We start from the raw sequence: 12,187 nt of genomic DNA on the forward strand, positions 1-12,187 counted from the left end.
TCTCACCTTGTGGCTGCAGGCGGGCGTGGGGTGCTCAGGGCCGCCGCCTCCGAGCATGGCCCGGACAGCTCAGCTCGGCTCGGCTCGGCTCGGCTCGGCTGCGCGCTGGGGCCAGGCTCAGGGCGCGGGCTGCGGCTGCATGCCGGCTCCAGGCAGCTCGGGGCTACTGGCTCCTCTGCTCGCGGGCGGCTGCACAAGAGCCCTATTGTATTATTGACACTGCTGGCGCCCAGGCTCCGCCTCTTCCCCTTCCCTCCCTGCCCGCGCCGGCCGCTTCCTGCCCGCCGCGTTGCGCCGCGCCCCCGGCTCCTCAGCTCCCTGCCTAGCGGTGGGGACAGTCAACTCCCGTGCTTAGCGCGGGGGCACGGGCCCGGACCGACCTTTGCTGCAGGAGGAAGGAGGGCCCTGCCCGCCCGCCCGCCTTCCTGCCTACCTCCCTCAATGTGGGGAGCGCGCGGGCCTGGGTGCCCCCGCGCTGAACTCCAGCGGCTGCTCGCCTGGGGGAAGGATAACAAGCACATGGCGGGATCCTGGCTAATGAGGTGCCGCGGGAGAGGGGGTTTCGTGGCCCCCAGTGCCATCTCTCCCTGCTGTGTAGGGCGCATGGGGGGTCGTGCGCCGTCCCTAACAAGCGGAGGGGCAAGATGACAGCCCGCCTGCCCCGCCGGGCGCACAAAGGCGCCCAGTTGCCAAGCAGACCCGCAGCAATCGGCGAATCAACAACGCCCTCCCGGGCCCGTAACAATGCCCGTCCAAACGTTCGGCACTGCGCTCCGAACGCTCGACACTTGCTCTGGAGCGCGGTCCGAACTCCGGCCCCCGAGCGGGAGCGCTGCTGCACATAACCAGCACCTGAAACGCGTCTGGCACAGCAGGGTCCCAGGACTTTTTTTTTCCCCCCCTCACAACTCACAACTGGGAAACGGAACCAGAGTTATTCTGCAACTGGTACCTTTCCTGCGGCAGGCTTGAGTGCAACACAGCCCTGGCTGCAGTTAGTTAGCTGACTTTCTAAGATGTTGGGCATGCAAATAGATAACCGTAACCACACACGAGTGAACAACGCTGTTCATATGCAGTTTCTTTTTATAAAGCTGCCATATCAGGACCTAAGCTGACAGTCAGTGACTCATAATGTTGCCAGCAGTAAGCTGTCACAGAATAAGGATCCAAGGGTTATGCATGTTAGGTAACATATTTAAGTAAAAGGCTCTGTGGACAGTAGCCTTGAGCCACAAAGCAGCCCTGGATGGCCAAGGATTGAGTCCATGTTAGACAAAAGCCAGTTAGACGAGACTGGGTAACAAACAAAACGCCCTCCTCCTTAGCTCTGAGCATTTCTGCAAGACAGCAATATTTGCAAGTGAAGCAAAGGGTAAATAAAGCACAGTCTAGATTGGTGTCATCCTCACTTACACTTGACGAGCAATGATGGCTGCAAGAGGATACCCACCAGACAGCCTTTTCCACAAGAGGCTGGCAACTACTTTCAGCTACAAGGGCAGGCTCTACCTGGTGTAATTTCCAATGCTAACAAGTAGCAATTATGTCCTGCATTGCAGACCAATTAAGCCCATGACCATGGCATCAGAGCTTCATACTCTTCATTGGTTTTATCCTTACCACTCCCATTCTGGTACTGAAATACTGATTCCATTTTGCAAAGCATCATAGGTAATACAAGAAGCCTGGGGCAAAGCAAGACGGAACTAGAGTTTTGCACTGGCTAGGCCTTGTATTATACCCCCCCCCACGGACATACATCCCTGGGCGGAAGCTTGGAAGATAGAACTAGAGTGCAGGCGATTGAGTCAAACCCAGAGCAGCTTTGTTAGCCAGCTTGACAGATGCCTGTAAACTCGAGTTTCAAGGGGCACTCAGCCCCATCTTTGCTGGGACTTGTCACTGCAGCAGTCAGTATAAGACAATCCCAAAACTGCTCTTCACACCTAGATTATACCACAGTAATATGGGTGCAATGCACAATGACTCATCTTCTACAGTGGTTGTTTTGTACAGTAGACAAGAGAAGTGGTAAAACTGACCCTTTAGTTAAAAGACATACCCTCTGCTAAACCATATAGAAAGATTCCGTTAGGCAGAAACCACATTAAACGGTGGTGATAGCTCTTGTGGTAAGTTCTTCACGCACCAATGATCACCTCGCTTACATTCTGTTAATTAAAGTTTGTTTTTGAGGATTAAATCAACATTTCATACCTCTGAGCAGCTTCAAACAGCTGCAACTTGAAATAAAATGCATTTTTCTTTAATGCCATCACTTGTGGAATTTTCTACACCAAATTAAATGGCCTGGAGCAATGTTCATAGGCTGTATTCATTCCTAAACTAATGATATGTTTAAAGATTAAAATACAGTATTCAAAGAAATATGACTAAGTTTAAGCTGTTCAAGAAAAGTTCTGTCTTTTAGTCAAGTAAAGAACATTAGATTTGGTTAGCTCCTGACTTCTGTTCAGTATGGCTACAGTAAATTTGGATTTTTTTAAAGTTTTATTTATATTTCTTCTGCCATCATGATCTATACAGTCGAATTCATACATACATGATCTATACATATGAATTCATATACAGTTGTATTTAACAGCTATGGATTTTAAATTCCTCTTCTTTAAAACAATTGTTTCCTTAATAAGTGTATTGTGAAGATTGTTGTATATATGGCATACATAGCAAAATTAAGCCCAAGAGATGTGGGAAAAAATGATGGTGTAGTCACTAGGACTGCTCATTTCAATAACTTCCAGTGTGAGTGAAAGCTTCAGTAATTTGGCATCATACATGGAGTTAGAATAAACATTATACACTGCTTGAGAAGGACGTGCAATAAACCTTTTTCAGTCTCTATAAGAAATGCAGCTAGATGAACACAAAAAGCAGATAGCATTCTGCTGTTCTTTTCTAAAGACACATGCCACACAGTTTCCAAGTTCTCTGCTGAAAGGATGAACTACAGATGCTCCAAAGCACCTAGAGAATATGAGGAATTCGCAGAGCCAGATGTCAACATGCTGATAAAATATAGCACAAACATTGAAAATCATCCCCAGGGTAGAAAGCTCTGTAAAACTGAAAAAAGAAGAGATGGTGACGATGAAACAACATATTTATGTATACCATACTAGGGCTGAATAGAGTAATTATTCAGCTGTACAAAGAGTAGGCTCCACACAGTATATTAAAAGTATAAAAAGTCTGCACTGAAATAACGTTTAACATCTGAGAAATAAGGTCATTCAGAGTTAAGGGTTGGGGGGGAGCGAGGGAGGTGAAAGACCTGTTCAGGGAACAGTTTTGGAAGAAATGGGGGAGGGGGAGAATCGTTTTCTACAAACTGCAATCCGTGGACCAAAGCAGAGGTGATTAGATGCCAGTGACATACAAATACCACAAACTCAGTCATCTGAAGTTAGACTTGAGATACACAAATGTTGCAGTTCAACGTATGTCCTTTCTTCAAGAGCATTAATGTCAAGAATGAATGCCACCAAGACTCAGTTCACTGGTAAAATTAGTTGCAGTTGGTAGAACTTGATAGATTGCCCTTGAAACCAATAAATGAGCATTTGACAGTGATGAGCAAGATGTACAAAAGGCACTATACTTGACTTTATTTTTGCTTGCAGTGATTTTCTTTGACATAATTAGAACTTTACAATAAAACAAAAATAGTCACCAATGAAGAGCTAACAACTGCTGTAAGTTTAAACCTGGAGAAAGATAGATGGAAGAATCACAGAAATGTCACATAGCTTCTTTAAAACCTTTTGTGGCTGAAATTCTACATTTTTGTGGTGGACATCATTAGCAATAGAAGAAAAGATGGCAAAGACAGACAACTACATGTCCAAGTCTGAATTCAACACCATCAACACCTCTTGGTGTTACTGCTCAAAAGTGCCCTCAAGTTGTTAGAGGAGTCATTCAATGTTGCTGAAGTATACTTTGTGGGGAAGAAGAAAATCCAACATGTGAAGTCTCTTGAAAGTCAAAATATGGCCAGAAAGGCCTCAGTTTCAAACACAGCTATTCTGTCCAGGTGTGTTAGAATACTCCCAGATAACGGAACAGATTTGCTCCCCCTACAAACACTTCCAAGGATCTGAAAAATAGTGTGTCATCCTTTTATGTATAATTTTCCTCCTACAAATAGAGAATACAATAGGAACAACTGTATGAATGTTGAACTTTTTTGTTGTACTGCCAGCAACTCTTGAAACTAACAGAATTGAGGCAACATCTTTCCCGAATATACCATAGGTGAATATGGGCAGATCCAGGATTAAGAATAAAAGGTGTAGCAGGTTGTCTCTCCTTCAGCCAGATCCAGGCACTAGTTTGCTCATAATGTCCAGTCAGCTCTCAGTTCCAGTCCATTTATTTTACAGCGGGAACACATGTCCCCACAACAAACAAGGCAAGAAACAACATAAGCAGCATGCAAATAACAAACAAAAGCAAAACCTCTGGTCTTTCTTCAGACCTTGGGAGAGAGGCAAGCCAGGGTTAGTGCTTATCCTGCTTGTCCCTCAGCCTACCAGCCTCCTCTGTCTTCCTTTGCTACCCTCCCTGGGGGCTTTTAACTTCCCCTAGGGCTGACTAATCATTCCCATTACTTGACCCAGGGCTCCCAGGCAGGCAGGCTCATCCCTCTAACTCCCTGCACCTGGACTTCAGCCCCTGGGCCATGCACTTTGTTACAGGAGGATGCAGCAGATGCCACCTACCATGGAGCATGGAGGTGAGGCATGGCTGGAGCCCCCAGTCTGGCAGGGGACACCAGAAGGAGTGGGGGCACACACGGATCAGGAAAGAGGAACCCACCTGCTATAGCTGCCATTCCCTGTAGAGCCTGGTACCTGTGCAGCTTCTCTGTGCTGAAGTATGGCAGGAGCATCCCTGAGGATCACCCCACACCAGGCAGATCCCTATTTCCTGTCCTTGCTCTCTGCTCAGTCACATCAGATATCCCCCACTGGCACAGGGACTTCAATTGTGGGGAGCAGCTACATAGGTTGCTGGGCTCAGCAGAATCTATTAAAGCACTCCATGGACTTGTGGATCCACGCCCTCAAAGTGAGAACGTTATTGCCAATTTCTAGTGCTCAGAAAATGGCAAGTCAGCCACACCACCACACCCAAAGGATAAACAATGTTTCTAAAATGGAAACTATTTCTACATGATGTTAGGAGACAGCCTTCAATAGAAGCATCAAATAAATCAATTCCAATACAACTGCAAAAGCTGACCACACTGGTGAGGTGTATCAGCTTCTCACCTAGACAGCAGGGAATAGGATAAAGGCTTTGATTTTTTGATACTTTCAGTGTTGAGAGATGCTGAACATCATAAATTAAAAAAAAAAATGTAGCCCCCTGACTTCAGTAGGGTTTCTGGCACAAAGAGTTAAAATACTTTTACATATCCATATATTTGGACCTTAAGGAGAAAAAACAAAACTAAGAAGCCACACACCTTAAAAGAGGTCTTGTTTCAAAAGCACAACAGAGCACTGCTGAGGAGCCTTGTAACTCCAATTTTAAAGTCGTTTCCAAGGGTGGTGTTAGGCATAGTAAAGTATTAGGCAAATATTGAGTTTTTTTGAAAGAGTCACAGTAAGTAAGGCAGCACTAGTCATTCTAAAACCCCGTATTACATTAGAGTAAGAATGAATCACACTTGACAGATACTGGTCACATTGCTTTAATGCACTGCTGGAAGCTGTGCAGGCATTATCTAGAGTGATCAGATTAGCATAAGGAACAGTGTCAAAGAATTTGTCTTTTTAATACTGTACCAGACCATGGGGGGGGGGGGGGGGGGGGAGAGGAAGAGTAGATGATTCATATATACAGAACATTAGAAAGATTTTTCTAATATAGCGGTTCTCAGCCTCATTAGACTCAAGGCACCCCTCAGAAAATGCTAGCTCTTAGCTTTGTTTGCCGACTATGAAAAAATAATAGAGCAATTCTTCTGTGGCAAAGAAATCAGAAAGACCACAATAGGCCAGAATGCATTTGACACCGGAATCCTATTTAAAAGTCTCTGGGTTTAATTTTCTAAGTCAGGTGAGGGTGTTTGCTCACCTCACATTATGAATATTGTGTAGCGCCTTTAAAAAGATTTCACAGCACTCCCAAGGTCCAGTGGCACCCTTGCTGAGAAACTCTGCTCTAACATTCCCCAAGACTTTTTTTTTGTTCTCTTATTCATGTTTAAAGCTTAAGTAGGCCTCAAAACATACCAGCATTCTTCCAATAGCAACTGCCCATTCTAATTAGAATAGAAAGATCCTTCCCTCTTCTCAGCTCCCCTTAAAATTATTCTAGTTCTTCTCAGTCCAGGAGTCAAATGGAAGCCAGCCTCAAACCTAACCTTTGGCACTAGCAGCATGTGCAAAGTACTTATTTCAGTTACAACTGAGTGTGCTGTGTCTTCTGCTAGGTTTGACACCCCTTCCAAAGGGAAGTATTCCTCAGTACTTGGAGAACCATAGAATCATAAAAAATTAGGGTTAGAAGGGACTTCAGGAGGTCATCTAGTCCAGCCCCCTGCTCAAAGCAGAGCCATCCCCAACTAGATCATCCCAGCCAGGGCTTTGTCAAACCAGGTCTTAAATACCTTCAAGGATGGAGAGTCCACCACCTCTCTGGGTAGCCTGTTCCAGTGTTTTACTACCCTCCTAGTAAGAAAGTTCTTCCTAATCCAGGCAACCCCTGCTTAACGCTGTTTCGCTTAGTGCTATTTCGCTATAACGCTCATTTTAAATTGATACATGATTTCACTTAGCGCTCAGCGAGTTTCGTTATAACATTCACAGTCACTATCTTGGATCATTAAAAACAATTGCGGTCGCCATCTTGGGTCATCAAATACTTTTGGTTTCACTTAACACTTGGTTTTTCAGGAACCAATTAAGAAGGCTAAGCGGGGGTTGCCTGTATCTAACCTAAACTTTCCTTCCTGCAACTTAATGTGCGGGCCGACCGGGGGCGAGCCAGGGCCCGTCTTTGCACACGCGGGCTGCGGCCAGCAGCCCGGGCAAGCGGGGCCGGAGAAGACCGCGGCGAACTAGAATTGATTACGGACGCGTAGTGGTTGATTAAAAGATTGTTTACTTACACCAAAAGATGGTAGTGATGTAGGCTGGACAGCTTTCCAGGCACAGCTCCGCTTGAATCCCCGTTGGAGGATTACAACAAGTCAGCTCTTTTCCCCGGAGTTGTCGAGGCTCCGTGGATTCAGTTCCCCCGGAGTTGTTAAGACTCCGTGGGTTCGGTTCCCTCCAGAGTGGCTGAATCTCCGTGGGTTTGTATGGTACTAATCTTCCCCGGAGTTCTTAAAGCTCCGCAGGCTTGGTTCGGTTCCCTCTACCACGGAGTTGTTAAGGCTCCGCGGATCCGGGTTGGGTTTATAGGAAAGGGATACGTCTAGGATTGTGCTCGGCGACGGGGAGAGGCCAAAGGCTATTTAGACCTCTGTTGCCTTCTTAAGAGAGGCGCGTTGGGTCCGTAAGGGTCCACATCACTTAGAGATCTTCACACAGCGCAAAGTCTCCTCCTCCTGGCGAGTTCTCTCTCTCTCTCTCTCTCCAGTTTTCCTCTCTCTCCGACTTGGGCGGAAACCACCCAAGTCTTTTGTACGGCTAGCAAGCCAATAGCTAGCCGCCACGTGTGCCTTTACTCAGAATCGGCCAATAATGTGGCGCAAATCTGAATACAAATGGCGGGAACTCTTTGCACCGAGCACTTCTCAAATGCAAAAAGAAATGCACCATGCAAAGAAAGCTACAAATCTGGCGGGAAATACTTCGTTGCACCAGAGCTCTCCTCTGCAGCAGAGAGCTCTACCGTGCAAAGAAGCTGCAATTTAGCGGGAAAAATAATTTAGCAGTGCCGAAGCACACACAAACAACAAATCACAACTTTGGGTTGTGACACTTAAGAACATTGGTCCTTGTTCTGTCATCTATTACCACGGAGAACAGTCTAGCTCCATCCTCTTTCAAACCTCCTTCACGTAGTTAAAGGCTGCTATTAAATCCCCTCTCAATCTCCTCTTCTCTAGACTAAATAAACCAGTTCCCTCAGCCCATGAACAGTGCATGCCCCCAGCAGCTGGCAGGGCACGGCTGTGCCAGCTGCAGCAGGAGAATGGTGGCCGTGGCAGGAGCCCAGCAGCAATGAGCCAGCGAGCTCCTGCAGATGCCACCGGCACTGTCGACAGGAGTGGGGGGAGCACCAGCCAGCTGGCAGCAGGGACAGGAAGAGAGAACCTGTGAGTTGCCACCCACTCCTACTAATCCTAGCTGAGCCCAGCTCTCTGCAGCCAAGAACAGAGGAGGAAGCAGGGGAGGGTTTGTGGGAAGAGGAAGGGGAAGTTCTGCTAAACGCCAGAAAGGGGCCTTACCCACTATGGGAATTCAAGAGCAGTCCCTAGCTGCTGCTGCATATACCACCACCATGGGGCTGCTTCTGCTACTGCGATACAAATTCTGCAAGGGTGAGGAAACTGCTCTGGCATCCTTAAGTCAATGCCTTGGGGCTGGTGCTGTGCTTGCCCCTCTTACTCTACAGGTCCACCCTTCCTGCACCTGCTCCCTGCCTGCCCCCCATGCCCCTGCCAGCCCCAGCCCTCCTCTCCTCCAGTCAGACGTGAGTTCCTACCCAGAGTCTTCAGGGGACCCAGGCATTCAGGTGCACAGAGTGCAAGGGAGGTGGTAACTAGGCTACTGTACACCCCTCCCACCCTTCCCCAGATCTGCCCTTGTAGGTGAACAAACCAGCATTACAAAAGAATTAAGGATAAGCTTTTACTATTGGATTCACATACAGAGAAGAACTCTCAGTTGCAGCTCTCTTACCTTGGGTTCACCCTGTCTGGCCCCATGGACTTGTACACATCCAGCTTTTCTAAACAGTCCCTAACCTGTTCTTGCACTACTGTTGGCTGCTCACCTCCTCCCCAAACTGTGCTGCCTGGTGCAGTAGTCTGGGAACTGACCTTGCCTGTGAAGATGGAAGCAAAAAAGGCATTGAGTACTTCAGCCTTTTCTGCATCCTCTGTCACTAGGTTGCCACTTTCCCTGATCCCTTTCTTGCTACTAACATACTTGTAGAAACCCTTCTTGTTACCTTTCACATCCCCCACAAGCTGTAACTCCAATTGCACTTTGGTCTTCCTTACTTTATCCCTGCATGCCTGAGCAATACTCCTATAATCCTCCTTGTTTGTCCAAGTTTCCACTTCTTATAAGATTCCTTCTTGTGACTTAGTTTACTGAAGAGTTTTCTGCTAAGCCAAGCTAGTCTTCTGCCATACTTGCTAGTCTTCTTGTGCATCAAGATGGTTTGTTCCTGCACTCGCAGTAAGGCTTCTTTAAAGCACAGCCAGCTCTCCTTGACTTCTCTCCCTTTCAGACTGGCTTCCCAGAGGATCCTGGCCACGAGTTCCCTGAGTGAGTCAGAGTCTCCTTTTCCAAAGTCCAGGGTCCTTACTCTGCTACTCTCCATCCTTCCTTTCCTGAGGATCCGCAACTCAATCATCTTGTGGTCACTGCTGCCTAAGTTGCCATCTACTAGTATATTCCCCACTGATTCTCCCGTTTGTAAGCAGCAGGTCAAGAAGAGCCTGGCCCCTATTTGGCTGCTCCAGCACTTGCGCTAGTTAGTTGTCCCCAACACTCTCCAGAAACTTCCTGGATTGCCTGCACACTGCTGTATTGCCCTCCCAGCAGATGTCAGGATGATTGAAGTCCCACATGAGAACCAGGGTCTGTGATCAGGAAACTTCCAATAACTGTTTGAAGAAAGCCTCACCCACCACTTCCTCCTGGTCTGGGTGTCTATAGCAGATCTCCACCATGACATCTCTCAACTTCCGTAACAGCAGAAATGTGTTCAGCTACTGGTTAACAACTTTAAGTTGGCAAGCAGTGGGTGCAACTCTGGAATTCACTACTGTTGGAGGACTATTACAGCTTGTGTTGTGTTGTTAAACTCCCAAAGTTTAAATACTTAGTTTACCAGACAGATGGACTAATCTGAATTGTGCACCAGGCTTGCCTTCCCTATAGACCTCCAAAGGCTCACAATAACTCATAATTAGTGAACGAGCCTTCTAGGCCTTCAGAAGATACAGGAATGACAAAAATTCAGGGACAAAAGGAGAAAAGTGGTCAAGGAAACTACCTGAGTAGCTGAAGACCACTGGAGTTCATGAGCTTTTAAGAATGCATGATTCAGGCATACCCTTAACAAAGCATACAGCTGGGGCCTTAATAGATTCCACACAGACAGACAGTGAGTGAAGGGCTAATCAAAGGAGATGCAGTATATTACAGTGAGAACACATGGAAGAATGGTAATACTACTTCAGTGCAATGCTAACTCTTAAAAAGCTGAAATTCAAGTCTAAAAAAAGCACATCATCTCTTCAATATATACAAACATGCAGAATATGACTGTTGTGAGTGCTACTAGCCAGACAATTAGAACTTGTTATTTCTGTTCCAAGTAGTAGTTTTGGGATGCTTTTTACATCCCTTATCTAAATGAAGTCTGGCATTTACATTAGTTTTATTATTTTATTCACAACTATTTAGATTTGACTACTTACCAGTAACTGGAACTCAAGCATATATTGCCTCTGCATATAAATATTTAGGAATATGCAATGGACCAGAGATCATTCCCATTGGAACATGAGAAGTCAGTTTCAAAGAATTAGATGTTACTATGAAAAAGAAAAAAAAGCACACAAACAAACAAACAAACAAACAAACAAACAAACAAACGTGACAGCTTCTCTATTAGAGTCATAGCAAAGGACTAAAAAAAGCAGACAATTTAGAACTGCAGTATTGCAAATTTTAATTTAATTAATAGAGCACTTATTAATTAAAATTTAATATTAAGCTTAATTATATAATGGAAAATAAAAATGATAGAGGACTTCATGTATAAAGTTAAGTACAGTACACAAAAATCAGATACAGTACCCTCTCTGTAGCTGCAGAGCCTACCTTGAAGAACATACTTCATCAGATGCAAGACTTGCTGATCAAGTAGGCTGGTGCTTATGAAAAGTTCATGTCTCTGAACCAGTTAATCTCTAAAGTACTCCCATGCCTTACCTTCTGCCATACTCATCCCAGGAAAACAAATCAGAAGTAGCTAAGAAAGCTGTGTCCTACACTTGTTATTAGTAATGTACAGTCTGAATAGCTCCTAGAAGACTAACATCCAGACACCTGAAATATAGTATTAACTTTAGACTGACACTGCTAACCGTATTTGTGGCACATGTACATTGTTAACTTGCTGCTTATACCCAAAGGGATGAATACACACAGTTAAGATGCATGGAGTTTCTTCAGGCTTTTCAAAAAAGAACAGGAAAACTTGTTCTTAATAAGCTTGTTCCTGCAGCCCCTGTACTTCTAACCTGAATACTTGTTTACTTATCCAATTACAAGAACAAGCACCTGTTTACACATAGATCTGGAAAAGCTAATACAAAGCCAGTTATGCCCATAATGTTTCTAGAAACAGACTTATGTAATACTCACCCAACAGTACTGACCTGCAGAACACTGCTTGGAAGGTTTTCCAATAATACTTCCAAAACACCATACACATCCATCTGCTTCAGCCATACGTTTAAAAATTGCTAGCTCTACTGTAAGAGATTATGAAAAGTTTTCTCCTGCATTCTCTGAACTAGAGTCCAAAGTCTTAAAGTTATATTATTGCCTCATTTACACTGTCTCCTGGAGACAGATGTCTCATACTGTATAGAAAGACATTTTGCTAGCTGTGATAAACAAGAAAAGTTAGCAAAACAATTGTTTGATGCCTTGACTACTGTTGTCATATTTCCCTCCCCATCCCTGTTCCTCAATAGTGATGCCTCTCTCTATTAATAGCTAAACAAGCCACACTTATGGGATAATCAATGTATCCTTTTGAGGTAAATGTGGATGGCTACAAAAAAGAATTAATGCTTATTCCATTAAGTAGTGAGTTATATGACCATTTGACATTTTTTTCCATTAAACTATTGATTCTGTTTTAAACTAGATACTGGCTAGTTATTTACGTGCCTTACAACTCTCTTGTTCAAATCTCTGGAAAATAAAATATTACAAAATCCAAACAGAAG

At 45.1% G+C, this 12,187-nt stretch overlaps 1 protein-coding gene across 5 annotated transcripts in view; it reads right to left on the reverse strand.

Annotated features, from left to right (window-relative positions):
* Positions 1–230, reverse strand: part of JADE3 (jade family PHD finger 3) — a 97,890-nt gene extending 97,660 nt beyond the window's left edge. For all 5 annotated transcript variants that reach the window (XM_019485130.2, XM_006277453.4, XM_019485129.2 and 2 more), the window contains exon 1: positions 7–230. The gene's annotated coding sequence lies outside the window, so the exon portion shown is untranslated. The remainder of the gene's footprint in view (positions 1–6) is intronic.
* Between the last annotated feature and the right edge of the window lie 11,957 nt (positions 231–12,187).

Source organism: Alligator mississippiensis, chromosome 1, assembly GCF_030867095.1.
Source record: "Alligator mississippiensis isolate rAllMis1 chromosome 1, rAllMis1, whole genome shotgun sequence".
Lineage (NCBI taxonomy): Eukaryota > Metazoa > Chordata > Crocodylia > Alligatoridae > Alligator > Alligator mississippiensis.